Genomic DNA, 24404 nt, shown 5'->3' with positions numbered 1-24404 from the left:
AGTTAGACGAAAATTCAACAAGGCGGAACGAAAGCAAAAAGAGAAAAAACAACAAAAAAAAATCAAGCATACAAAAATCGGCAAAATACATATATAAAAAAAAAAATACACTATAGAGCCACGATTAATTAAACACAACAAACAAACTTTTTCGCGCTTTTGGTTATCATTAAAATTTCATTCGTTGCTGACAATATTGATTACAGAACAATTTCATGGATACAGAGTGATACATTGTGTACATAATGACGGTGTGTGTGTGTGTGTGTGTGTGTGTGTTTGTGTAAGAGAGAGAGAGAGAGAGAGAGAGAGAGAGAGAGAGAGAGAGAGAGAGAGAGAGAGAGAGAGAGAGAGAGAGAGAGAGAGAGAATGGGTGATTGGGACACACACGAGAGGAGAAGGACTACAAAAAAAAAAGAGAATCAAGACTTGAGACGCATAAAAAGAAGGAGGAAAGGGAAGATAAGGATGAAGAAGATGAAGAGGAGGAGGAGGAGGAGGAGGAGGACAAAAAGGACGAGAAGTAGGAAAAAAAGAAGGAGTTAAGAATAGGAAGATGATTAAGGGGAAGAGAAGCAGGGGGTAAAAGAGGAGGAAGAAGAGTAGGAAAAGGAAGGGAAGAAGGACGAAGAAGAGGAGGAAGGATTACTGTGCACCAGAGGCTAAGATTTCTTGGACTAAAGGTCGACTTTCCGAAGAAGAATATAAGGAGGAGGAGGAGGGGGAGGAGGAGGAGGAGGAGGAGGAGGAGCTAAGAATGTCACAGAATCCTCAAGTCAGCTAATCACTCCTGTTCTTTCTCCTTCGGCTTTCATTTTTGTGTCTTTCTTCCTTCATCATTCCTCCTTATATTCGTTACTCCTCCTCCTCCTCCTCCTCCTATTCTTCTTCTTCTTCTTCTTCCTCTTCTTCGCCTCCTTTTGTATCATATTTTGTGCTTTTGTTATTTTCCCAATTTGTTCAGACTTGTCCTTTTGTCTTCGCTTCCTATTTTTCCCCATTAGTTACTCTTTATGTCCTTTGACCTTTTATTTCATTCCGTGTAATTTTCATTTAACTTTTGGCATTACTTTTTTTTTTAGCGCTGAAGTGTGAGGCGACTTTCCTTTTCTTCTTTTTTTTTTTTTTTACTTTTCATTTGGCGTTGCGTTGCTATGCGTGTCTCTCTCTCTCTCTCTCAACTATTCATTAACTGTAATTACATTTTTTTTTTTTCACGTCAATCACTCCTTCGTTTTAAAATATGTGTTTCTATCTATATTCATTTTCCTTTGTTCTTCTTCTATTCACATATTCTTTTTCCTCCTTGTTATTGCTTCTTCTTCCTTTTAATTATCTGTTTTTGTTTTGGTCTTCTTTATCTTTTCCTCTCATTCTCATTTTGCTTTCATTCCTCCTTTCTTTTTCTTCTTCCTGGTATTCCACTTTCTCCGAGTTTTCCTTCTCATTTGCTCTTCGTCCTCCTCTTTAGCGTCTCTTTACTTGTTCGTGTTTTCTCGTTCTGTAAGTTTATTTTTCTCCTGCCTCTCTGCTACATTTCTATTTAGTGTTGTTGCTGTTGTTGTTCTTCTAATCGTATTTTGTTCTTCGTTTAATTCTTCTCTTTAACTTCCTCTTCCTTCTCCTTCTCCTCCTCCTCCTCCTCCTGCGCCTTCGTCTTTTTTTTTCTTCTTCTTTTCTTCCTCCTCCTCCTCCTCTTCTTTAATTTCCAACACAGATTCGCTGCTATAACATGATACGCAAGTTTACAGACAGGAATTTGATCAGCCTCCTCCTCCTCCTCCTCCTCCTCCTCCTTCACTTCTCCTTCCTCGAACTCCTACTTCTCTTCCATTTTCCTACCTTTAACTACTTCTACTTCTCCATTATCTCCAATTCCTCTTTTTCCTCCGACTTCTCTTCCGCTCTCCAATCTCCTACTTTTACTTCTCCTCCTCCACCCCTTTCTCTTCTCTCTCCTCCGATGTCTCCTCCTCGTCCTGCAACCCCCCACCCCCACCTTCCGCCCCTCACGCACTCTATTATGACGGAGAACTTTCCCTAATGTAGTACTCGAGGCGTTCCGCAAAGTTCCTCCTGCCGAAGTTGGTTCCCCGGAGAAGCACTGAATGGAGAGGAATGAGAGAGAGAAAAAAAAGGAATAGGTAGACAGTCTGGATGTGGACTAGGATGTTAATGATTTTTTTTTTTTTTCGGGGGGAAGGGATGTGGGTGGGTTGTGATTATTTATTTGTTTTTGTTGTTGTAGTTGTGATGTATGTTTTTGTTGTGATTGGCTGTCTTAGTTTTCTTGTTTTTGTTGTTATTGTTTTGATTTTGTTGTTTTCTTGGTGTTCTTTCGTTTCTTTTTTTGTGTGTGTTTTGGTGCTCTTTATTTTTTTCAGATTCTTCTTCTTTCTCATTTTCTTCTTCTTCTTCTTCTTCTTCTTCTTCTTCTTCTCCTCCTTCTTCATCTTCTTTTTCTTCCTCTTCTTCATCTTCTTCTACGTCTTCTTCTTCTTCTTCTTCTTCTTCTTCTTCTTCTTCTTCTTCTTCTTCTTCTTCTTCTTCTTCTTCTTCTTCTTCTTCTTCTTCTTCTTCTTCTTCTTCTTCTTCTTCTTCTTCTTCTTCTTCTTCTTCATCTTCTTGTCCTTCTTCTTTTGCCTCTACTTTTTATCATCATCTCTCCTTTCCCTTTTTATCACTATCGTCCTTTACTCACCTCTCTTGTCTTATCATATTTACTCTTCTTGTCCTCCTTTTCTTCCTCTTTCTTCGCTCCTTTCCTTCTTATCTTCCCCGCTTCGTCTCCCTCCTCGCCTCTTTACAGCACCGTCGAGGACAAAGTGCGCACCGCCTTCCTCCGCTAAGTAGGTGGACGCACCGGGCATAAAATCTCACTAACTTTTCATGTGTTTACCCTTCACGTCGCCCCTTCGTCAACGCCGCCGCCGACCCGCCAGTCAAAGGGCGTCGTATCTCCTCGCCCGCCCAGCCAACCAACCCTTCGCCTCCATAATTATAACGCCTCCCTTAAAGAACAAGAGAAGAGGGGGCATGGTCACGTTCCTCTGGTTTTTGTTTTTCATCTCTCCTCCGTCCTTAGCCTTGTTACTCATCTCGAAGACCTAAAGAGATGCATCACGTTCTTGTCCCCTTCGCCCCTCATCTCTGCCTCTTCCTCATCTTCAGACTCCAGAAAGACTCCTCAACGCACTCTCCGCGCCTTGTCCTTATCATAGTCACCCATTACCAAGACGCCACATTCTTGTCGTCTTCATTTTTCATCCCTATCATTTCCTCTACCATTGCTGTATATAGAAAGTCTCACTAATAAAGAAGCATAAATTTTCTGAGTCTAGACCTATAGTAACTGTTTGGGATTTTGTTAGGTTAGGGTAGGTTAAGTTCAGGGTATCTTCAAACACATGATAGTCAGCAACTTATGGTATAAATCAACAAAGAATGACCTCACTTTGTTGTATAGAAAGTCTCATTAGTAGGGTATAGCAACTGTTTGGGGTCTTGTTAGGTTAGGTTAGGTCAAGGTGAGGGTATCTTCAAACACATGATAGTCAGCAATTCATGGTATAAATCAACACAGACTGACCTCACTTTGTTGAATAGAAAGTCTCATTGGTAAGGTAGCATATATGAATTATCTGAGTCTAGACCAATAGCAATTGTTTGGGGTTTTGTTAGATTAGGTTAGGTTAAGTTTAGGGTATCTTCAAACACATGATAGCCAGCAACTTATGGTATAAATCAACAAAGAATGACCTCACTTTGTTGTATAGAAAGTCTCATAAGTAAGGAGGCATATATAAATTTTCTGAGTTATGGTATAAATCAACAAAGAATGACCTCACTTTGTTGTATAGAAAGTCTCATTAGTAAGGAAGCATATATGAATTATCTGAGTCTAGACCTAAGCAACAGTTTGGGGCTTTGTTAGGTTAGGGCAGGTTAAATTTAGGGTATTTTCAAACACATGATAGTCAACAACTTATGGTATAAATCAACAAAGAATGACCTCAGTAGTATAGAAAGTCTCATTAGTAAGGAAGCATATATGAATTGTCTGAGTCAACACCTATACTGTTTTGTTTTTTTTAAGTTTAGGGTATCTTCAAACACATGATAGCCAGTACCTTATGGTATAAATCAATACAGACTGACCTCACTTTGTTGTACAGAAAGTCTCATTAGTAAGATAGCATACAGGAATAGTGTTTGTTCTGTTTTATTAAGTTTAGAATAGTGTTTGTTTTGTTTTATTAAGTTTAGGGTATCCTCACTCACATGATAGCCAGCACCTTATGGTATAAATCAACACAGACTGACCTCACTTTGTTGTACAGAAAGTCTCATTAGTAAGATAGCATACAGGAATAGTGTTTGTTCTGTTTTATTAAGTTTAGGGTATCCTCACACACATGATAGTCAGCACCTTATGGTATAAATCAACACAGACTGACCTCACTTTGTTGTATAGAAAGTCTCATTAGTAAGGACTTTTCTCGTATTCTTTCTTCCTCCTTCCTGTCCTCCTTGTCCTTGTTCTTGCTCCTGATATAACTCGCGCGGCGTGACGAGGAGGAGAAAGAGGGGACGGAGATGCGGACCCCCGTGCCGCCCCTACCTCCGCCCCCCCCACAACTCCCCTTCGCAGCAGCTCTCTCCCCCACCATCACCTTCACCTCCCCGCCCCCTCCTTCGCCGCAGCCCTTTCGACACGCGTCTCGGCAAGTTTGCACATCATTCAATAAACTCTGCGGCGGTGTAAAATTTGCTGCTCAAGGGAGAGGCTGCGGGTGAGGGGGGTGAGGGGGGAAAGGGGGGGCGGGGGGATGGGAGGGGATGGGGGGAGTGTAAGTCTTATAGAGCGCTGCCTCCCGCGTCGCTGCGCCTATGTCTCGCTTTTTATAATGGTGCTCAAGTGGGGTGGGGAGACTTTATGCTTTCACGGGTCGCGCTTCGATCATGTCCCGTTTTTTTTTTTTTTTTTGGGGGGGCGGTGAGGGAGGTGAGGGAGGGGGAGGGGAGGGGGAGGGGGGTGTTGAAGCAGCGAGTTTATTTCATGTTTTTATTATCATTTTTCTTCCACATCCTCCTCTGACGCTTCCTTCTTCTGCTATCTCTTCTTATTTTTGCTCTTATGTTTCCTTTTCTTGTTCTTGTTCTCCTTCTCCTCCGCATCATTATTTTCTTTGTCTATTTCTGATTCCTCCTCCCTCCTTCACTTTCGTCTCCTCTCCTCCTCCTCCATCTTTTTTTCCTTTCCTTTCATTATATCCTCGTCTTCTTTCTTCCGTCATCTGTTTCTTTTCTCGGTGTCAGCAACTTCATTTCGCTTCCCTTGAAAAGATTCTTCTTACACCCACTCTCTCTCTCTCTCTCTCTCTCTCTCTCTCTCTCTCTCATCTGTGAATCTTGCTGTCTGTCTCGGTCTCGTCTCGTGTTTTAACGAGGCTGCGGGACGGACAAACCCTCTCACGGGACGGTTCTCTTTAGTTTAGGCCAGAAACACCGGACCGGGGCGGCAACGGCGGTGACGGCCTGTTCCTGGGGCTGTAATTGTGTTGGCTGAGGGAAGCCTAACGAGTTACTGCGAGACGTGAGGGAAAGAAGGGAAGGAGGAGGGAAAGGTTAGGTGTGGGTGAAGCAAATTTGGAAGTGTGGGAAGAGCGGTGGGGAAGGGCGGGAAGAGGAGGAAAGGATGGGACGATGTAAGAGGAGCAAGGTGCGTGGTTGACGGCGAGAGGTGGGGGAAGGAAGGGAAAGAGGAAGGGAGAGATGAGGTGTTGATGAAGGAAACTGGAAGGGAAGGAAGGGGACGAGGATGGAACGGTGTAAGAGGAGCAAGGTTGGGTGTTTGAGGAAAGCGTGAAGATAAAAGGAGGGAAGAAGGGATGGAAACAAGGAAACATTGAGTGATTGTGAAAAGTACGAAAACATAGGGAGTGAGTGTAAGGCCTGAGGGAAGAAAAGAAAAGAAAAAGGGAAGGAAAAAGAGAAACACTGGATGGCTGTGAAAAGCGAGAAGATCTAAGGAGTGAGTGTGAGGCTTCAGGGAAAATAGGGAAGGAAAAAGGGAGTGAAGAATGGGAAGATGATGTCTGTCCTATGAGAAAGAAAGAACGTGTGGGAAAGCTGATTAAAAGGGACAGTGTAAAGGTGACCAGGTTGATAAGCGCGCGAAAAGTAAAATAGACAGGAAAAAGGGAAGCTAAAAGTGTATAAAGAGCAGAAGGGAGGAAAGGCAAGTAGGGTGAAGAAAGATTATAAGGAAGGCAAATTTTGATAGACAGGACGCAAAAATAGATTGATGGATGGAAGGAGAGAAGAGATAATAACGACGAGGGTAAAATGAGGAGAAAAGGGACGAGAAAAAAAAGTGAGTGTGGAATACGAGGAACCGAACATACTAACTAGGCGAGGGTTTGAGGGTGTAGGAGGAGGAGGAAGAGGGAATGATAATTAAAAGGGGAACAATGTGGAATACAGAGTGAGGAGGGAAGGACGAAAAGAAGAAAAAAACACGAAATTAAGGGATGAGGGGAACGTGCAACAAAGTGGGAACAAATTAAGTGGAATACCAAATAAATAAATAAAAAATACATGAGAACGGGGTCGGTAGTCAGGTGTGTGTGTACGTGTGTGTGTGTGTGTGTGTGTGTGTGTGTGTGTGTGTGTGTGTGTGTGTGTGTGTGTGTGTGTGTGTGTGTGTGTGTGTGTGTGTGTGTGTGTCTCCCGTACATCATATCATTAGCGTACTCGATGACGTGGAAAAGGAGAAACGAGCGATGGATGAGAACAAAACTGAGAAGCAGGAAAAGATGAAAGACGGAGGAAAAGAAGAGGACTAGGAAAAAAACGAAGATGAGAGGCAAAAAGTGTAATGAGAGGAGAGGGAGGTGTGTGTGTGGGGGTGGAGGGGGGGGAGGTGCTGGTGACTCACATCCCACATCGTCTCCCAGCCCATTCCTTCCTCACCCTCCACGCGGTCATAACCTCCCACTCCCGAGGCTGACATGGGCGTCTCCTCGGCTTGTCCTCCGCTCAGACTTACGGCCCGGCCAAGCTTAAATCAGGGAGACACGGGGATGGCTGTCAAGGGGGCCGAGTTATGGCTTCTGAGGGAACGCGGTGTGTGAGGGGGAGGGGGATATGGAGGGAGGGAAGGAGGAAAAGGGAGGGTTTGCGGGGGAAGGGGAGAGGTACTGAGGTAGGGAGTAGAGGGTTGGAGTTCGGGTTTGAGGAAGATGAAGAGAAGAGAGAAGAAGGAAAGGAACGGAAGGCAAGGTGGGAGGGAGGGTTTGACGGCCAAGAGGGAGGGTAAGAAGGACTGAAAGAAGGGAGGAGAGGGTGGAAGGAAGGGTTTGAGGGAGATGAAGAGAAGGGTAAGAAGGTAATTGGAGGAGGAGGAGGAGGAGGAGGAGGAGGACGAGAGGGTGGGAGAGAGGGATGTAGATAGTTGAAGAGGAGGAGCAGGAGGTAAAACTTGCTAGGAGAGGAGAGGGAGAGAGGGAGGAATGAGGAGAGTTGAAGAGAAGGGGGCGGGAGGAGGGGGTGGGAGAGAGGGGGTGAAGAAAGTTAAGAGAAGGGGGATGGGGAGGAGGCAGGGGGAAGAGGGAAGTTCAAGCATCATGATAAATACAACAGAGGGAATCATTAATCAGGTTTTAAGCTCAGACCGGACCCCACTTGATCACTCTAGATTTTACATTCAAAGGCCGGAGACACCCCTTTAGCAAGCCGTTTTCTTTGGTGCCGCGCCATCAAAGAGAATGGGGACAGCAAGCAGACGTAGACCGAGCATGACAAACACATGATAAATGAAGACACCTGGACGTAACCTGGGAAATTGGCGAACATCTGAGGAGCGCAAGAGTGAGGAAACGCGCGAACCATCAACACCGAGAACGAAATTATGGAAAACAGATGAAAATAAGGCGAAAAAGGACGAAATGAGCAACAGATGGCGGCTTAAAAATAATAGATGAATAAACGGATTAATAAAAGAACGAAAGAAAATAAAAGAGGGTTGTGTACGAAGCTGGCTAGTTGTGTTTACCGCCGACAGATTAGACACATAAGCAAGTACCTTCCTGCTCTCCTTTTTTCCCTCTCCTGCCCTTGCCCTCTCTACGTTTTCTTTACCTTCATTACTTCTACAAACAAACGAGATCCATCCCTCTCACTAAAGGTAAATAGAAAAAACGAAAATTCTACTCAAGGGAACGTAAACATTACAGGTGGTAGACAAACATTCCTTTTACCTATATTCCTTTGATCACGGCAGCCAACCCACGCTACAGGACCAAAAACTCCCCTTTGTTACATAAATTTACGGATATCTGTCAGAAAGTACATTAAGTCTGTCTGTCCTTCTCTTTCCGATGTTCGTGAATTAATCGTCTTCTTCCATTCAATCAGTCACCAGGTTATCACAATTACATAAGTCTGTCAGTGTTCCTGCATTTGTATTCATTAATATCAATCATCTCTTGCACGGTCTTGCCAGCTCATCCCTCGGGCAAGTTAATCATTCTTTATTCCTTTTGACAGTTACACATTTTCCTTATAATCTTCATCCAAAGCGTTACATTAATATTCTTTTTAGATTGTTACTGAACTCCAATTTTATCTAGCTATTTTTTTTCAACGTTTCCTGTCTTCTATACGACTTTAACACTTTCAACAGGGTAGCATAAAGACATGTCCAACCAAAATTGATTACTTTTCAGACATACCTTATCAGAAGCAGCAGCAGCGACTTGTGAGCTGTTTTTAGTTTTGTTTCGTCCTTGGCGGCCTCCTTTGCTGTAAGAAAAAAAACATTTAACCCTCACGCTAATCACTGCTTCGCTTAAAACGACAAGTCCCTCCCTTTGTATTAATTCGCGTCCATTCTTCTTTTACATTCATCAACCAATCCGATCTATTGTGCACGTAAGAAATATTACTCATTCATCAAACACAACACTATCAATTTGTCTAAGGTATACTTGTCAGTCATTAAATTCATCAAACAATCTTCCTCACCTTTAATCTACGCTGCCATCAACACACACCCTTGACGCTCGTTCATCTCAACACATTATTGTTCCGGGGTCGCGGTGGTTCAGTGGGTTAGCGCGTCTAGCCGTGGAAGTAAAGAGCGAGGGCAGGCTGGTTCGAACCCCACTGCCACCGGGTGACGTTAGGGACGGTACCCGGACTTCGGTTGGTATTCTGAGACGCCTCCACCCATCACATCAACTATTTCCAAAGGCCAAAAAGGACACCAACTGGATCCTAATGAGTGCTTTTTGTAGGTTCATGGTACAGAAGAAAGGTCAAACTACCACCAGGGTCATAAAAATACCCAAGGAAATGACCCAAGCCCTAATGAAAGCCTTGTTAAATATGTGAGCATGGGCGAAGAAATGTTTAAAAATATGACCCAAAGTTTAACCCCAAACCACAGCGTCCACCCCTGGCTGATGACGCAAAGGAGGAAAAAAGAAGATTCCCGTCCTAGTGTGCAGAAATATCAATCATCCATCAAACACTCCATCAAACACACCTCTATCTCATTATCTCGTATAAATAAATTTCGCCAAAAGCAAACCTGTTCCTCCCATTCATTAGCCAATCTTCCCCTCTTTTAATCTTCATTGGCATCGACGCGCGGCCTCACACTCCATCACCGGCGCCGCATCTAATCAATTACCACCTCGCTATCGCCGCATCCCGGGTATTAGTTAGGGGGGCGGCGGGTGCCCATCTTAATGCCATCGTGTGTTGCTCTGTAGGGGGCGGGACGGGGCTGGGCTTGGCGGTACATGCGGCTAACACACACACACACACACACACACACACACACACACACACACACACACACACACACTCTCTCTCTCTCTCTCTTGATTTCTTTCTCTCTTTCGTTGTTTCTTGTCTGTCTGTATGTATGTATGTTTGTTATCGTGTATAGATCTGTAAGTGGTTAGGCTGGGATGGGCTTGGCGGTACATGCGGCTAACTCTCCCTCTCTTTTTCTTTTTATTTCTTTCTCTCTCTCGTTGTTTCTTGTCTGTCTGTATGTATGTATGTTTGTTATCGTGTATAGATCTGTAAGTGGTTAGGCTGGGCTGGGCTTGGCGGTGAACGTGGCTCTCTGTTTCTCTCTCTTTTGATTTCTTTCCAACTTTCTTTAGCTGTTTCTCTGTCTGTCTGTCTGTGTCTGCCTGTTATCATGATCGGTCTTTTCTCCCTTCCTCTGTTCTTTTTGACTTCAACATTTCTCAAGGGCAGTTAAGTATTCGGGTAACTTTGTATGTCAGAACGAAGTGCTTCTCTATGGTCATACGATTTTTTTTTTTTTATTCTCTCTCTCTCTCTCTCTCTCTCTCTCTCTCTCTCTCTCTCTCTCTCTCTCTCTCTCTCTCTCTCTCTCTCTCTCTCTCTCTCTCTCTCTCTCTCTCTCTCTCTCTCTCGTTATCATCGTGTGGGCTGTGAAACAAACACCACACACTCACACACTTAAATGTAAATGTTCCTCTTCGCTGGATGAATAAACCATAACATTACACAGGAACCATTCTCCTATGACCTCCGGAATACTCAGCGTGGCAAAGGTACACACTACACCCCAAGGAGGCTTAATGTCCCCGTGTGGTCAAATTATACTGCGGGGTCTTCACTGTTCTTTCCAGCTTACCCTTTCCGGAACGTTTAAATGTCCTGCGGGTCCTGAAACGATCTGTGCGAGGCTGGAGACGTTCCCGGCTTCGTTAGGGCGTGCGGACGGGGGTTAAGGGAGGTAGGTGACCGTGAAGGGAGGTGGGAATGAACGTTTTTAATTACAGGGAAATATTAATGACACGGACCTTCATCCCTTGGCGTGCGTTAGGAGTTGGTTTTGTGCGTGACGTGTATTGGTATAGTCTCGTTTTTGTTTTTTTTCTCTCTCTGTCTCCCTCTCTTTCTCCTCTTCCTCCTTCTCTCCTCCTCTTCATACTACCGTTTTCCTTCCTCCTCCTCCTCGTTATGTTGTTTTTCCCACTTCTTTTGCTTCCTTTTCCTCTCCTCTTCACATCACCTGTTTATATTCCTCCTACTTTTCGTGATTCTTATTTTATATTTCCTCTGCTTTCATTTCTTCCTTCTCTTTTCCTTCTCTTCTTTATATTATCTTCTCGTCTTCCTCCTCCTCCTCCTCGTCATTCTCATTGTACCACTTCCTTTACCTCTCTATCTCCTCTTCCCTCTTCCCCTCCTCTTCATTCTACCTCTTCGTCTCCCTGCAACTCCTCTCATCAAATCTAGTCATCCCATTTTCAACTTCCTCTACTTCCATTTCCTTCTCTCCCTCCCCTTCTTCTTACTTCTATTCCTCGTCATTCTCACTTTCCCCTTCTTCTGCTTCCATCTCTACCTTCCCCTCTCCCTCTCCCCTTCCCCCTCCTCCCCCTAACCACCTCTTGTCTCCCTGCTACTCCTCTTAATCTCCCTTTGTAAGCGGGTGGTGTGATATTACAGTCAGTGAATAGTCTCGCTGGGAAGGTAACGTGCAAAGTGTTCTGCTATTCTGTGGACGTGTAGTTAACTGTCCTGTGATCCGCTACCTGAGTCACCTGGAGGCTTCTCTCATTATCTCGAACGACGACGATTATCTGGTCAGACTTAATGGCATGGGAACGTATCCAAGAGCCTTTTTTTTTTTTGTGGTGGTGGTAGTAGAAAGTGTATAGCGTTGTGTAACCTGTATTTCAATTTTTTTTATTTACTAGTGATTGTAAAAAGAAGTAATAAAATAAGATACAAAACCACTACACTTCAACGTTGCCAGATTGTCGTACTCAGCCTCCTATGTTTGCCGATTTCCGACCCCAAAACTGCCTCCTCGACCTAAATAACTGCCTTCATATATAGCTATCGTTAAAATGGTTAATTATTGGTGGTTTTTGGCAATTGCTATGGCTCAGAAACCGGTAAACACGCGGCTCTGAGTACGATAATCTGGCAACGTTGCTACACTTAAGAAACGAAGAAGAATAAGACACAAATCCCAACTCTTCCTCACCAAACCTTACACACGTAGTACATACCTGACTTCACCCATCCCTCTCCCTCCACCTCCTCCCCTTAACACCTGTCCCTTCCCTAACACCACACCAAACACACCTGAGTAGCACCTTCCTACCTTCCTCATCAGTGATCCAGGTGAGTGAGGCGGCTGCGAAACTCTTGGGAAATGTTGCAAAATGTTTTATGGGCCGGGAAGAAAAATGTAGCGAGAGACCGACTTGGAATGTGAAGAGGGTGTGGAGGGAAGCTTGTGTGGGTAGGATGATGAGGGGGGAAGGAGAGGGGAGGAAAGGAGGGAGGGAGGGAGAATGAAGAGGAAAGAAGAAGAGAAAATGAGAGGTGCGGAGAAGTGAGGAATTCATACGATGGAAAAGAAGAGGAAATTATAAAAAAAAGAGGAAAGCAGGAGTGGAGAGGAGTGAGGAAAAATGGGGAGAAGAGGAAATGAGAGGAGAGGAGACGAATTCACATAATGGTAAAAGGTAGGAGAGAAAAGGAGAAGAGAGGAAAGGATACAAAGAGGACAGAAGGAGTTGAAGGGAGGAAGAATGGAGAGGAGAAAAAAAGAGGAAATGAGAGGAAGGGAGGAGAGAAATTCATGTAACGGAAAAGAGGAGTAGGGAAAAGGAGAAAAGGAGAGAATAGAAAGAGGAGAGGAGAGAAAATGAGAAAAATAGTGACGAGAAATGAGGAAAAGAAGAATACCAAATAAATAAACATAACAAAAACATTGAATAGAATATAAAAAGAAACACGAGAGGGGAGAAAACAAGAAGAGCAAAAGTAAGGACAGAAAAAAAAAGCATGAGAAAGTAAAAGACAAGAACGAAGACAAAGAAAAAAAAGAATGAGGAAGTTGAAACATAACATGAAGAATGGAAGGAAAATCCGGAACAAGGAGGAGACGGCTGGCAGGAAAAAAAAAAAAAAAGATACAGCAGAAAAAAAGAGAAAGGAAAAAGTGGTGAAATAAAGGGTTTGTGGATGGATGGATGGAGGGAGGGATGGAGGGAGGGAGAGTATGTGGAGAGAAAGGGAGAGAGAAAAAATGACATAATAGGAGGTTTATGTAATTGCCTAAGCTGTGGTTGTTAAAGTGGAGAGTGAAAGAGAGAGAGAGAGAGAGAGAGAGAGAGAGAGAGAGAGAGAGAGAGAGAGAGAGAGAGAGAGAGAGAGAGAGAGAGAGAGAGAGAGAGAGAGAGAGAGAGAGAGAGACGGGGATGGGGGGGGGGGGAGACTGTATATATGCAGCAAGTGGCAAGATGAAAGTTCAGAGTGAGGCTGAAAGACAACAAATGGATGGAGGAGGAGGAGAAGGTGGAGGAAGGAAGTTTTGGTATTATATAGTGCTTCTCTCTCTCTCTCTCTCTCTCTCTCTCTCTCTCTCTCTCTCTCTCTCTCTCTCTCTCTCTCTCTCTCTCTCTCTCTCTCTCTCTCTCTCTCTCTCTCTGCTTTGATGTTTATATATTTAAGTAAATGTGTGTGTGTGTGTGTGTGTGTGTGTGTGTGTGTGTGTGTGTGTGTGTGTGTGTGTGTGTGTGTGTGTGTGTGTGTGTGTGTGTGTGTGTGTGTGTGTGTGTGTGTGTGTGTGTGTGTGTGTGTGTGTGCACGCGTGACCTGAGCTGACCTGAGACACGAATGGTCATCAAAACGCTCACGCTCAAGCGGTTTAGAGACCTCCTCCTCCTCCTCCTCCTCCTTATTTCCTCTCTCATCTTCACTTCCCTCATCTTTCCTTTCCAAAGTCCTTTCACCTCCTCTCCCACTTTTGTATCCTGACACGTCCTATTTCCTTCCCTTCGGCCTTGTCCTTCCTCCTCTTCCTCCTGTCCTTTTTTCCTTTTTTTCCTTCCATCTTCCCTCCCCTATCCCCCTTCTCCTCGTCCATTTTCTTCCTCCTCTTCCTCCAGCCTTTCTTTTTTCTCTCCATTGCATTCTCTTCCTTTCTTCTTCCCCCTCTCCCCCCTTCCCTTCGTTCACATCTACCTCCTCTTTCTTCTATTCTTTATTTCTACTTTTTTCCCTCTATCCTCCCTCCCCTTCCCCCTTCGTTGAGTTCTTGTTTTCTTTCCCCTTTTTCCCTTCTACTTTTGTCCTATTTTATTTTTATTTTTTTCCTTCCTTCATCATAGTAGTAGTAGTAGTAGTAGTAGTAGTAGTAGTAGTAGTAGTATATAAGTATTAGTTGTGGTGGTAGTAGTAGTAGTAGTAATAGTAGTAGTAGTACTGTAGTATAGTAGTACTGTAGTATAGTAGTAGTAGTAGTAGTAGTAGCAGTAGTAGTAGTAGTACTGTAGTATAGTAGTAGTAGTAGTAGTAGTAGTAGTAGTACTGTAGTATAGTAGTAGTAGTAGTAGTAGTAGTAGTAGTAGTAGTAGTATAGTAGTAGTAGTAGTAGTAGTAGTAGTAGAAGCAATGGTAGTAGTAGTAGTGGGTGCCGAACATGTTACCTCCTGTACATAGTATTCCCTTCTGGACATTTCCCCCTCCGGATATTTTCTACTCAATTATCTATATAATAAGAGCGAAATAATAAATAAATGATTAGTAAAACAGACTACTAAGGCTAAGGAACATATAATAAAAAAGAAATATGAGAAGAAAGAAAAAAAGAGGGAAACAGAGAAAGTTTTCGTATGTTCTGTGCGCGTTCCCGAGGCCCTTGGACTTTCCATCCCAGAAACGGTAAACGCGGTGAGCAGCGCATTCACAGCGTTCACGATTAATTTCATAATCCAGTCTGGTAGTTTTAAGAAGCGAGTTCTTGCATTCGCCCTCCGCGAGCCTCGGTAGGGATAAGGAGCGCCAGCGAGCCCGAGGTCTCCCTGGCGAGCGTGGCAGTACTGGAGGGCTCCCCGAAGGGTACCTTGGTGTTCCCCGGGGCGTCCGCGGAGGTACCGGAGATCTGCACGGGTAGATGGGGCTCGTTAGCCGTGGTAGGCAGTCCATCTAGGAGAGCAAACTCCGAACAATATACCCGGGCAGGTGAGGCTCGTTAGCCGTGGTAGGCAATTCGCCTAGGAGAGCAAACTCCGAACAATATACCCGGGCAGGTGAGGCTCGTTAGCCGTGGTAGGCAATTCGCCTAGGAGAGCAAACTCCGAACAATAAACCCGGGCAGGTGGAGGTCGTTAGCGTGAGCAGTTCACCTAGGAGAGCAAACTCCGATTACAAACCCGGGCAGGTGGAGGTCGTTAGCGTGAGCAGTTCACCTAGGAGAAGGAAAACTCTGACCACAAACACGGGCAGGTGGAGGTCGTTAGCCGTGGTAGGCAATCTGCCTAGGAGAGGGACAACTCCGAACAACAAACCCGGACAGGTTGGGCTCGTGAGCCGTCATAGGCAATACACCTAGGAGAGCAACCTGAATAAAAAGACAGGTTGGGCTCGTGAGCCGTCATAGGCAATACACCTAGGAGAGCAAACTCCGAATAAAAAACCCGGACAGGTTGGGCTCGTGAGCCGTCATAGGCAATACACCTAGGAGAGCAAACTCCGAATAAAAAACCCGGGCAGGTTGGGCTCGTGAGCCGTCATAGGCAATACACCTAGGAGAGCAAACTCCGAACAATAAACCCGGGCAGGTGGAGCTCGTTAGCCGTGGTATGCAATCTGCCTAGGAGAGGGACAACTCCGAACAACAAACACGGGCAGGTGGAGCTCGTTAGCTGTGGTAGGCAATTCACCTAGGAGAGGGACAACTCCGAATAATAAACCCGGGCAGGTGGAGCTCGTTAGCCGTGGTAGGCAATTCATCTAGGAGAGGGACAACTCCGATTACAAACCCGGGCAGGTGGAGGTCGTTAGCGTGAGCAGTTCATCTAGGAGAGCAAACTCCGATTACAAACCCGGGCAGATGGAGGTCGTTAGCGTGAGCAGTTCATCTAGGAGAGCAAACTCCGATTACAAACCCGGGCAGGTGGAGGTCGTTAGCGTGAGCAGTTCATCTAGGAGAGCAAACTCCGATTACAAACCCGGGCAGGTGGAGGTCGTTAGCGAAAGCAATTCACCTAGGAGAGCAAACTCCGATTACAAACCCGGGCAGGTGGAGGTCGTTAGCGTGAGCAGTTCACCTAGGAGAAGGAAAACTCTGACCACAAACACGGGCAGGTGGAGGTCGTTAGCCGTGGTAGGCAATCTGCCTAGGAGAGGGACAACTCCGAACAACAAACCCGGACAGGTTGGGCTCGTGAGCCGTCATAGGCAATACACCTAGGAGAGCAAACTCCGAATAAAAAACCCGGACAGGTTGGGCTCGTGAGCCGTCATAGGCAATACACCTAGGAGAGCAAACTCCGAATAAAAAACCCGGACAGGTTGGGCTCGTGAGCCGTCATAGGCAATACACCTAGGAGAGCAAACTCCGAATAAAAAACCCGGGCAGGTTGGGCTCGTGAGCCGTCATAGGCAATACACCTAGGAGAGCAAACTCCGAACAATAAACCCGGGCAGGTGGAGCTCGTTAGCCGTGGTAGGCAGTTCACCTAGGAGAAGGATAACTCTGACCACAAACCCGGGCAGGAGGGGGTCGTTAGCCGTGGTAGGCAGTCCTCCTAGGAGAAGGAAAACTCCGAATTCAAACCAACACACACACACACACACACACAGCCGGGCAGGTGGGGCTCGTTATAGGCGTCGTAGACAATCCACCAAGGGGAATCAACAAATAAAAGGATAATAAAAGCGAACACACGAGAAGAAGAATATGAAATTAGAACCGGACAAAAAAGGATAATATAAGATGGAACACCGAATAAAGGATAGTTAAGAAAACAAAATCGAAAAAGGCATAAGATGCACACGGATCATCCAGACTGAAACAGAAGACCAAAAAATGGATGGTATAAAAGGAAAGGAAAAGAGATAATGTAATAAGAACGCACAGAAAACAACGTAGAAATAAAACACCAAGAAAAGGAAAATATAGAAACAACATCAATGATACCGCCGCTCCGTGGGCTTCGTGGGCGGTAGGAGAATGAAATGACCCTTTTCGTAGACGCACAATATAGTGTGGTCAAACATGTCAACAATAACGTTTACCGCCAGGATCACAATCATGACACTCGAAAACGCCCGCGTCTCTGAGCACTACACCGGGCAGCTGAGCACTTCACTTAACATCGAACGTTCAGCATTGTATATCACTTATTTCACTTATTAATCTATAACAAGACAATGTATAATCAGGTAAATAAGCAAAGACAGGCTTATACTACGGCAGGCGCTTGCACTTACGTATTCTGGGCCTACTAAAATGTCTCCGTCTTTCTGTTCCTTGTGTTCCTCTGGGTGGAGCTCTACAGAGGCAGACAGCGAGGCCGAGAAGGATATATAATATGAAGAGACAGGATCAACACAACACCAGAGAATGATAAAAACACAAAATACTAGAAAGAGACTGATCCATTAATTATATAACTAACTAAGCAATAGGAGCGCTGACGTCATCCTCAAACTTTACTTAGCACTAATCTCAATTACGCGGTTCAGTTCTGATCCCCTTACTATAGAATGGATATCAGGATGTTAGAAACTGTACAGAGGAGGATGACAAAAATGAGTCAAGGGGTGAGAAACTTGCCTTATGAGGACAGACTGAAACAGCTAAATCTACACTCTCTAGAAAGGCGAAGGTTGCGAGGAGACCTGATCGAAGTCTATAAATGGATGAAGGGCTTTAATAAATTGAAGGGGATGTCACTAGGATTTTGGTTGTAAAAGAACCAGGTAGGACACGAAGCAATGACTGTAAGTTAGATAAATTCATATTCAACAAAGACATAGGCAATAACTGGTTTACCAATAGGGTAGTGGATGAATGGAAAAGGCTTAGCAATCATGACGTGGGTGCCAATACTATAGATACATTCAAGAAGCGGTTGGATAAATTCATGGATAGTGAGGTGAGGTGGTTATGCATTACAGGAGCTGCCTTGTATAGGGGAACCGTCCTCTTGCAGACTCCTTACGCTCTTATGTTCTTATGTTCTTCTGTCCTATACTCTTTCTACTTTTTTTCCCTCCTTCTTCACTATTTCCTCCCTTCCCTTGCCATGCTGACGAAGGCCACAGAATCTCTCCATCACTGTTAATGTACGGCGGGAAATGACGGTCCGGACGCGTCTTGGAAATATAGGCAACTGATTCCTCCCTTCCTGCTACCCTTTCCTTTTTTCCGCACCCCTCATAGTTCATCCTTCCTCGCCGGCGTCCTCTTCCTTCCTTCCTTCCTTTGTCTACTAGCTGTTACGCCATCTTGATCTCCTACTCCTCTTCCTCTTCTTCCTTTTCCTCCTCTTTCTCATCCTCTTTTTCTTCTTCTTCATCTTCATTTTCTTCACCGTTTTCTTCTTCTTCTTCTTTTTCTTTTTTCCTCCTCCTCCTCTTCTCCTCCTCTTTTACCATCCTTCTCCTTGTTTCCCTTTTCCATTGACCCTATTCCGTGTTTCCTTCCCTTCAGGCATTTAAATTAGGCGGGATATTCTCTCTCTCTCTCTCTCTCTCTCTCTCTCTCTCTCTCTCTCTCTCTCTCTCTCTCTCTCTCTCTCTCTCTCTCTCTCTCTCTCTCTCTCTCTCTCTCTCTCGATAATGGTAACGTCTACAAACTAGGTCCGGTCAATCATTTAGCTAATCAATCTTACGGTGTCCAGGGGGCGGCACAAGCTATAGCGAAGGAGGAGGGAGGTGCAGGAGGGCAGCTGGCGAGGGTGTGAAGGGGTGTGGGTGGCTGGGGTAGGTTGGAGGGGTGAGGAGTAGTGTGAAGCGGAGGGCGGGCTGGATTTAATTTAGGAGGCATGGGGAGTGAGGATGAGACTGGAAGGAGCTCAAAGGGAACGTTTCCAGTGTGGGGGACGGTTACATAAGGCGAAGGATTGACGAGAGATGCAGGGGACGAAATGGGTGGAGAGACGAGGAGAAGGTGAAGGAGGAGTGGAGTGAGAGGAAGGGGACGAAATGGGTGGAGAGACGAGGAGAAGGTGAAGGAGGAGTGGAGTGAGACGTGGAGAGACGAAAAAAAAGATGAAAGAGGAAAGAAATGAGAGAAGTTGAGTGAGAGGAAAGAGGGCGGAAGGAGTGGAGAGCCGAAGAAAAGATGAGAGGAGAGAAATGAGAGAAGTTGAATGAGAGGAAAGGGGCGGAAGGGGTGCAGAGACGAAAAGATGAAAGAGGAAAGAAATGAGAGAAGTTGAGTGAAAGGAAAGGGGGCGGAAAGGGCGGAGAGACGAAGAGGTGAAGGAAGAGAGAAAGAGAAGTGGAGAGGAAGGGAATAAGAGGGGAGGAGGGACGAAGAAAAGAGAAAGGAGAGAAATACAAGTAGTGGAGTGAGAGGCATGGCTGTCTAGTATTCATTTTCCCATGTATTTCCTCTTACAAAGCCAGACGGTTACATAAGGCGAAGGATCGACGTGAGAGGGACGGGAAGGAGAGGAAGGGAAAGAGGAGAGAAAGGAGAGAAGTGGAGTGAAAGGATACACAACACAACTGTACTCTCCTATTGTCTTTCCTCTTCCACCAACTGTATCTTCTCCACTAACCCACTTCCTCATTTTGTTGTACTCGTAATTCAAATAAGTCTGTCTAGCGTTCATTTTTCCATACTCGTAATTCAAATAAGTCTGTCTAGCGTTCATTTTTCCACACTCGTAATTCAAATAAGTCTGTCTAGCGTTCATTTTTCCATACTCGTAATTCAAATAAGTCTGTCTTGTGTTCATTTTTCCATACTCGTAATTCAAATAAGTCTGTCTAGCGTTCATTTTTCCATACTCGTAATTCAAATAAGTCTGTCTAGCGTTCATTTTTCCATACTCGTAATTCAAATAAGTCTGTCTAGTGTTCATTTTTCCATACTCGTAATTCAAATAAGTCTGTCTAGCGTTCATTTTTCCATACTCGTAATTCAAATAAGTCTGTCTAGTGTTCATTTTTCCATACTCGTAATTCAAATAAGTCTGTCTAGCGTTCATTTTTCCATACTCGTAATTCAAATAAGTCTGTCTAGCGTTCATTTTCCATACTCGTAATTCAAATAAGTCTGTCTAGCGTTCATTTTTCCATACTCGTAATTCAAATAAGTCTGTCTAGCGTTCATTTTTCCATACTCGTAATTCAAATAAGTCTGTCTAGCGTTCATTTTTCCATACTCGTAATTCAAATAAGTCTGTCTAGCGTTCATTTTTCCATACTCGTAATTCAAATAAGTCTGTCTTGTGTTCATTTTTCCATACTCGTAATTCAAATAAGTCTGTCTAGCATTCATTTTTCCATACTCGTAATTCAAATAAGTCTGTCTTGTGTTCATTTTTCCATACTCGTAATTCAAATAAGTCTGTCAAGCGTTCAATTTTCCATACTCGTAATTCAAATAAGTCTGTCTAGTGTTCATTTTTCCGTCATTCCCTCTAGCAAAGCCAGTCTCCTTCCATTCACTGCTTTCCTACCCTCACCTACATCATCCCTATTCCATTAACTATCCTCTTTAAGACTAACACCCCTTCCCCTTCTTGATCAGCCAATATTGGTCCACTGCACAAAAAGGTCTTCCCAATATCATCCCCTTCCTCTGCCTGGTTCTCTGTTTTCTCCTGTCTACAAACCAACCATCCCAAAACCTCATCTCTCCACCTGGTTCTGTCTCTTCCTACCCACTAACCCACCTGGAACATTGTATCTTCCTATATCCACCATCCTCATTTTGTTCTCTGTCTCCTTCTACCCTACTAAAACTTAATCTCTCCACCTGGTTCTGTCTCTTCCTACGCACTATCCCACCTGGTTCATAGTCGTTTCCTATACCCACTATCCTCACATGGTTCTCTGTATCCTTCTACCCACTCCCACACCCAAAATACCAACTTTCCACCTGGTTCTCTGTCTCTCTCTATACCCACTATTTGCAGCTGGTTCTCTGTCTCTTCTATTACCAACTCGCCCACCCAAAATACCAACTCTCCCCTACTTACCCACTCACCCATGATAAGCCCTTTTCATCCCGCCCAAACTGATCCCAAAGGCCACACCTAATACATTCCCGACGAAGGCCAGCGCGGAGGGCACAGCTGACAAGGGAATGGAGGAAGGGAGGGAGGGTGGGAGGGGCTGTTGGGGACGCGACAGAGATCCCGGATTGACCCCAAAAAGCGAGGTTAAATCCCCACGTAAATACCTGGTCAGGAAAACAGTCCCGTGACGTGGAAAGTTTCATGATGACAATACGGCGAGGTCTGGCGTGATTGATTATGTTTGTATGCGTGTGTGTGTGTTTCTTTTTTTGGGTGTGTGATGTTTATGGTTGGGAAGTGTATGTGAGTGTGTGTGTGGAACGGATTATTCGAGTTTGTGGTTGTGTTTGTGTTTGTGTGTGTGTGTGTGTGTGTGTGTGTGTGTGTGTGGAACGGATTATTCGAGTGTGTGTGTGTGTGTGTGTGTGTGTGTGTGTGTGTGTGTGTGTGTGTGTGTGGACTTCCGCCCTCTCATTACCGGCTGGCTGAGGAGCGTGACAACGGACGATAAAAGACACACTTATGGTTTCCTTTCATCATCTGTTGCCGATAGAAAATAAAAACAAGAAAAAAAAAACAATTAATCAAACAGCTTGCCGTACAAGGGGATGACTTTGATATCATGAGGTGACTTCGATCCCTCATCAAATTCAACAAAAAAATGAAAAAAAAATATAAAGAAAACATTATGGATTTGAAAAAAATATCAGATTATATGAAGTTTTTTAAGCATACAACGCATTTAGCAATATTGGACAATGGTGTGTAGAGACATGCTTAAAGTAACACGATTGATAAAGAAAGCTTTCAACTGATAAACTCTTGTGAGCACTCAGAAGGACACGGAGAAATACTAATACTAAACACCAGATACAGATAAACTTGTAAACGGACACACAACCCCTGATTAATACCTGGTACCCATTCACTGCTGGGTGGACAGGGGCGAAGGGTATCGGAAAAGCCGCCCAAATTTTTCCACTCCGCCCGGGAATAGGGTAAGGAGGAGAAAAGGACAAATAGACTGCGAGGAGGATACACGGAGATTTACGTCCAGAGCACCGCCACCACCACCACCACCACTACAGCCACTACCACCACCACCGCCACCACCACAGAGCCTTTCCGCTTGATCCCCCTCCACCACCACCACCCATCCACCGCTGGCCTTCACGACACTCCCAGACACTATCTTTCCAAGCGTTGATCCATAAGTCACACTAAAACACCCCCAAAGCTCCAATACGTCATGAGGAATAGAAACACACACACACACACACACACACACACACACACACACACACACACACACACACACACGAGGGAGTGGGGACATACACGGGTTGCGTCATCCTCGGGCCCGGTAATGCCTACGAAAATTTATCGTTGGCGTTGACTTTTATGAGGCGCGAGAGCTTGCCGCGGAGGCTGAGAGGGCCGCGGCGCCTTGAATATTCCACTAGTGCCTGAGTCGTGTGTGTGTGTGTGGGGGGGGGGGGGGGGGTAGGAATTGTGAGGAAAAGACGTATAAGGAAGAAGAGAAGGAAGAGGACGAGGAGAGAGACAACAGTATCCTATTTATTTTTTTTATAATCTTTTATAGCATCAATATTTTTCAGCTTATGTTTTAAGTATTATGATTTTTGTTGTTATTTTTTTTACCATGGTTATTGTTATTAGTGAGACTGAAGGAACACTTGGATTTCCTTGACTGGAGTTGGTGGTGACCGTCAACCTGCGCTCTTGTAACGGCGCGTGTGTGTGTGTGTGTGTGTGTGTGTGTGTGTGTGTGTGTGTGTGTGTGTGTGTGTGTGTGTGTGTGTGTGTGAGGAGGGAGGTGGAGGGCTGGGGCTAATCCTCCCTCCCTTGTGATACACTTGGCCAAAGTTGTGAGGAAGTTAAGAGCTTTTGATGCCTGGCGGTGAGGCGATTAAATCTTATTCTGTATTGCTTGCACAGTTTTACGGGTTCGTTTTCTTCTTTCAATATTTCCATAACATTTTCTTATTTATTTTGTTTCTTTTTCTCATATTTTGTTTCTTCTTTCTTTCTCTCTTCCTATCTTTTCTTCCTTGTTTATCTTATCACTACACGGGCGAGACAAGGCTTCACTCATCTACACACACAAATGGCAAAGTCCACACCAAAATCAAACGTTGCCTCGTATTAGACGGACATCACCGCTCATTATCGCCAATTAGGGAAAATTTAACCGACATTTCCCAAAACACGTTTATGTTTGGTTAAGTAATTAAGATAAAAGATGTTTGATGCTGGCGTCTTTTACTCGTTAACTGTAAGACAAAAAAAAGGAAACGTGCGGCATGACACACACACACACACACACACACACACACACACACACACACACACACACACACACACACACACACACAGACTATTTAGTAAACACCTCTCGCCCCGCCAGGCTTCGGGACGCTCGTAAGACACCGCAAAAAACAGTAGCAGCGGTTGAGGAGTTTTACAGACGTCGCCGTAAAGTGCAACGCGTGCTGGGCGGCGCGGCGCGGAGGCGGGGAAAGGTACGCGGGCCCGGGGCTATAAATAAAGGCCTGGGAAGGGTGAGGTGTGTGTGTGTGTGTGTGTAAAAGAGGAACAGGTGTTGTGTGAAGACTGAAAAACGAGGGAATGGCAGTGATTTTATGAGAGAGAGAGAGAGAGAGAGAGAGAGAGAGAGAGAGAGAGAGAGAGAGAGAGAGAGAGAGAGAGAGAGAGAGAGAGAGAGAGAGAGAGAGAGAGAGAGAGAGAGAGATTGTGAAAAGACTGACAGGCTCACAAACAGACAGACGGGTAGACAGAATGAAAATATTGACAGACACACAGACAAATCAGACACAGAGAAACAGATAGCAACAAAGAGGAAAAGAGTGTATACTTGTGTACGTGAATAAATAAAAAAAAAAAAAACATAAATAGATGTAAAAGCAGGCTATTCTTGTACACACACAGACACACACACACACACACACACACACACACACACACACCTTTGATACCTCTAAAATCTTCCTTTCCGGGGCGAGGGGAAGGAAGCGGAGGAAGGAACCGACCCCTGGCTGAGTCAAAGAAAGATAGGCGACCAGTTTTTCCTCGTTCAAGTTCCTCGCGCCCAGGGGAAATCATAGAGCGAGATGAAGAAGACAAAAGAAGGCAAAAAGCGAATTAAAGAAAAATCTATTCAAAAACGTCGACGAATAGAGACAATAGAGATAAAAAGAGAGAAGAAAATAAAGAGAGGACTAGAGAAAGAAACAAAAACAAAAAGACAAAAGCGAAATAAAGAAAAAAAACAATTCAAAAAGTCGGTGAATAAAGAAAGTAGAG

At 44.6% G+C, this 24404-nt stretch overlaps 2 long non-coding RNA genes across 2 annotated transcripts; one reads left to right on the top strand and one right to left on the bottom strand.

Annotated features, from left to right (window-relative positions):
- Positions 1–15256: 15256 nt before the first annotated feature.
- LOC127000759 (uncharacterized) lies at positions 15257–16573 on the bottom strand. Its single transcript, XR_007754492.1, has 3 exons — positions 16471–16573; positions 15467–16402; positions 15257–15405 (listed from the first exon to the last, which is right to left on the bottom strand). It is a non-coding gene; the product is annotated as an uncharacterized LOC127000759 (long non-coding RNA).
- Positions 15759–17219, top strand: LOC127000764 (uncharacterized). The gene is made up of 2 exons (XR_007754496.1): positions 15759–15853; positions 15917–17219. It is a non-coding gene; the product is annotated as an uncharacterized LOC127000764 (long non-coding RNA).
- The last annotated feature ends 7185 nt before the right edge of the window (positions 17220–24404 follow it).

Source organism: Eriocheir sinensis, chromosome 2, assembly GCF_024679095.1.
Source record: "Eriocheir sinensis breed Jianghai 21 chromosome 2, ASM2467909v1, whole genome shotgun sequence".
Taxonomy (NCBI): Eukaryota; Metazoa; Arthropoda; class Malacostraca; order Decapoda; family Varunidae; genus Eriocheir; species Eriocheir sinensis.
Note: the sequence above shows the minus strand (reverse complement) of the source record. Positions and strands in the feature narration are given on the sequence as shown.